This window comes from Arachis duranensis, unplaced genomic scaffold, assembly GCF_000817695.3.
Source record: "Arachis duranensis cultivar V14167 unplaced genomic scaffold, aradu.V14167.gnm2.J7QH unplaced_Scaffold_232525, whole genome shotgun sequence".
In the NCBI taxonomy this organism is placed as follows: domain Eukaryota; kingdom Viridiplantae; phylum Streptophyta; class Magnoliopsida; order Fabales; family Fabaceae; genus Arachis; species Arachis duranensis.
The window spans coordinates 1,026,062-1,031,159 of NW_026264851.1; positions in this window are offsets into that span (position 1 = coordinate 1,026,062).

Genomic DNA, 5,098 nt, shown 5'->3' on the forward strand with positions numbered 1-5,098 from the left:
GTCCTTGGAATAAAGTGAAAATTGACCATAGAGACAGTGATCTATGATCTATGATCAATTTAAAACACAAATGAAGCCAAGTTGCAGCAGTTGGATGAAGACTTGTATTCATTGGGCTAATAAGAGCAAAATTGACTAATTTGGGCACGTATTAAATTTTTTAAGGGTTTTTTTATTATGGGCTTTTTGTCACTGTTGGCATTGTTGGAATAATGATGGTGTTGGTGATTTTGTTCGTTAAAAATTGAAAACACAGGCGTTTTGTAAACCTCTCGTGGCCTAATGTGATGGTGAGCACCCACCCGTCCAGGCTTGGGTGCTTTCCTCATCCCTCATCGTGTTTGTTCTGTGTGTGTTTTTCGTGTTATTGTTTCCTTCAAGATCTGTCACCTTTATAACGAGGATCGCAGGCAACCAGCATCGTATTGGAGAGCTTGTTCATTGCTGTAGCAGGAACGCACCATTTGGCACTGAAGCTCCTCAGTCACGTTAATAACGCGTGAAGGTTGTCGTTGGTGGTCGTTGAAGTCTCATTGCTTCAAGCGTCAGTTCAGGTGGTCATCTACATTTGCCGTGTGTAGGTCACTAGTCAGGTGAGCTTCATTCGGCCAAGTTTTTTTATTTTTTATTTTCTTTGCTACATGTTATAATGATGTGTGATTGTCGGTTTGACTTCAATTTTTAGCTAAACATATGACTGAGCAAATGTTTTTTTGTTGGAAAATTTGACTGCATTGAGTTTGTTGCTTAATGTGATCACTAAACATTGAAATTGTTGCTGTAAATCATCCGTTAGCCAAACCCTTAACGCTGTAAATGCTTTGTTTGTTATTTCGTTAGAATTTGGTAAAACTCGGAATTTATTATATGTTGGCATAGACTTGTGCTTTCAGATAATCCTGTAAATCTGATTTAGGCATTTTCACCTAAGTAAAATAACCCCATTCTAAGTTTGCCTGATTCTCCTAAAGTCATGTTCGAAACGTGAATACTAGAAATATATAATACGTTAACCACTGCACCCTAGGACGATTTATGAATGAATGGCTTGTGAACAGTAACATGTAAATTGTTAGAGAGTGGCCAATTTGAGTAGTTTGTTAGTAAATCGTTACAGGGTAGTTTGTTTTACGTATGTCAAGACTAAACCACAACCGCCTGGCACGATTTACTTTTATCTCCTAACCCTCAACAAGGCGTCACGATTTATGCTCAATTAGGCACACTCCATCAGTACCCAGCCACCATTTACTCTCAAGTTAATAAAGCTTAAGATCCAAAACGATTGATCAAGAGTATGAGTCTATAAATACAGGAAAATGGTGTATGTGGCTCAAACGTAAAATTTATTGAGTTTGGAAGAGATTTGAGAGAGGTGTAATTTGAAGTATTATATACATCTATAACACATTATTGAAATAGACCATTTTTAAATTTAAAAAATTTAAAATTATAAAAGCGCCTTCGTTGATCATTTTTTTTCAAAAAAGTACGAGTACATTGATTTTTCAATTTAAAATAACTGATTTTAAACCGTTACTTTTTTTGAAACTGAATAAACAAAAATAATCATATGAATACAATAATACAACTACGTTTATTGTTATGAAAATTAATTAAAATTTTAATTTATATTATATCTATTTAAATTTTAACTTAAAAAATAAAAATATATCTTTCTATAATTTGAATTATTAATTTCATTAGGAAGAACAACTTAAATAAAAAAGAGTACTAAATTTTAATACATAAATTAAAATTTTTTTTAAACAATTCAAAAGATATAATTTGTAAGTACTTTTTTTATTTAATTTAGTTTTCCTAATGAAATCCAGAATTTGAAATAAAAAGATGTATTTTTAATTTAAGTTAAAATTTAAATAGATATAATTTAAATTAAAATTTGAATTAAATTTGATATCAGTAAACCTAATCATGTTATTGTATTCATATGATTGATTGTGTTGCCAAGAAGTCATAGTTCAACTGGCATAGTCTCTCCGTAGTACTCGTATCAATGTACTCGTATCAATTCAAAAAAATATGAATAAAAGTTCTCTTATCATTTTAAGCTCTATATATAAATTTAAATATGGCATATTTCAACAAAAGATATAGATGTATATAATGCTTCGGCACATACGATTTTGAGACGGCGAATGTGAGTGTTGTCACTATGTACATTAAATTTGTTATCTCTGTAATTCATGATTCTTTGTAATTACATTTGTGAGTCTTGTAGTGAATAACGACATCGACTAGCAAATTTGACGAGGAGCCGTGCATGTGGAATGAGCCGTGTTTGTGTTTTGAATCAACAGGTACGATGCATATACCTTGCGATTCTTTATGTCTAGGATGCGAGTTGATTTAAAGTAGATGGATATGTGCTGTTACATTTGTTGTTGCAGTTATTAGGAATTGTTAAGCATGTCGTGTTTGGAATTTGTTAAATGAGTTTGGGCGGACTGATAATGGAGTTGGTAGTATTGGTAGTAGGTATGAGGATTAACTTGCGAGAGCTGTTATTTTTTGTGGTGAGGATAATGGTCCGGATCTAATATGTAGAAGAAAAGAACTAATTGGTGTTTTTTGTTAAGTAGGGCGGGAATGCAGTATTTGAAGGAGCTGAAAAACGCAGGGACGGATGTTTGCTGTAAATTGGGGGGTTAAAATTTTAACAAAATTGAAGAGAGTATATTTTTAAAAACATTTGTGATCCCGTTACATATTTATGTTTTTCCCCACATTACGAAATATATATTCATTTTTGTGTGAAAATATTTAATTTATCTATTTTTTAACTTTTATAATTAAAAAAATATATTTTAATTGCATTTGTTAAAATGAGCATCGAAAAGAATAGACGTTATTAGACAATTGGACAAAATATTTTTCAATGGCCATACATTAAAATTAAAGTGTAACCTGTATGTTAAGTTGTAACATAAAAATGTAAATTTAATCAAATTAATAATGAATAGAAACGTAGTAAGTGGAAGTATATAGTTGAAGTTGATACTGTTGAATTAATCATCATATTATTAACTATTAATACATGAATTTCAATTATATAATTTCAAAAATAATTTAACCTTCAAGATTTTCATGTTATTTACTCTTAATATGTCCTGATATGTTATTTATTCCGGTTGTATTAATTAGAGTAAATATTGGTAAATAAATGACTTACAGTAGCAGGATAAAAATGCATTCTAGATAAGACCAGCTGATAATTAAAGGCTTTTTTTTCTTTCAGGAGACAATGTTTGATACGGTAGTCGAGGCTGATGCCGACTTGTTTGATTGGGAAGGGAGGGGGGCTTCTGTGTTGCCCAGTTTTTTGGGTTTGGATGGGTTGCAAACTGAAGATGTCTTTGAAATAGAGTTTTCTACACCTGAGGAGGCAAGCGGCTTCTAATAATAACTACAGTCGACTAAAGGGCTTTGCATAATGGCAAGGTAAGACAGTTAGAAACACTGTCGGGGAGATTGTGAGTTACACGTTTGTTTGTAACCGGCAAGGATTTTGAGAGAAAAAATGGTTGGAAAAGGTTGATCGCATAAGGGAGTATAAGGTAGTTACCCGATGTGGATGTCTTGCCGAGCTGAGAATTAAGAGGAAAGACGGTAGCGGGAAGTGGTATGTGTCGCGTTTTGTCGAGGAGCATAATCACGAACTGGCGTTTGGGAAGCTTGTGGATTATCTACAGTCACACAGGAAGATATCTGAGGTAGAAGTTGCTCAGCTAACAAGCATGAGGGAGATCGGGATTAGCATTCCGAAGATTTATGAGTCATTTGCAGCACAACTAAAGGGTTTTAACTTGGTTACATTTATATGTATAACGAGGTGCAGAAGCAGAGAGGGCTCCAAGGTGGAGGCGTAAATGCAGCTATAAGGTACCTGGAAGGTCTGGCACGCATGGATGGGAAAATGTTTTGGAGGTATAAGGTGGGGCAGGGCAACACCTGTGCAACTTGTTTTGAAGCGACGGGTGTTGTCAAAAAAATTATTTGTTGTTTGGCGATGTCCTAGCATTCGATGCAACATACGGCCATAACAAGTATAACCTACCGTTGTTGTCTTCTCTGGAGTAAACCACCACAACCAGACATGTGTTTTTGGTACAGCGTTGGTTTCCTGCGAGTCACATGAGTCTTACATGCGCTTTTCGATCTATATCCATTATATCTATTTTCCTATCTATATTTATTATATCTGTTTGCCGATCTATATCTGTTATCTCTATTTTTCTATCTATCTCTGGTGTCTTTGTTTTTCAATCTATATCTGTTATCTCTATTTTTCAATCTATATCTATTATCTCTATTTGCTGATCTATATATGTTATCTCTATTTTTCGATCTATATCTATTATCTCTATTTTTCAATTTATATTCGTTATTTCTATTTTCCAATTTATATCTGTTATCTCTATTTTCTGATCTATATATGTTATCTCTATTTTTTAATCTATATATATTATCTATATTTTCTGATCTATATCTTTTATCTCTGTTTCCTCATCTATATCTGTTATCTCTATTTTCTTATCGATATCTATTATCTCTATTTTTCGATCAATATCTGTTATCTCTATTTTTTGATATGTATCTGTTATTTCTATTTTTCGATTTATATCTGTTATATCTGTTTTTCGATCTATATCTGTTATCTCTTTTTTTATCTATATCTGATATCTCTTTTTTTCAATCTGTATCTGCTATCTCTATTTTTCGATCTATATTTATTATCTCTATTTTATGATTTATATCTGTTATCTCTGTTTTCTGATCTATATCTATTATTTCTATTTTTTGATATATATCTATTATCTCTATTTTTCGATCTATATCTGTTATCTTTGCTTTTTTATCTATATCTATTATTTCTATTTTTCAATCTATATCAATTATCTCTATTTTTCAATCTATATCTGTTATCTCTATTTTCTGATCTATATCTATTATCTTTGTTTTCTTATCTATATCTGTTATCTCTATTTTTCGATCTATATCTGTTATCTCTATTCTTCGATCTATATATGTTCTCTTTATTTTTTGATCTATATCTATTACTTCTATTTTTTTATCT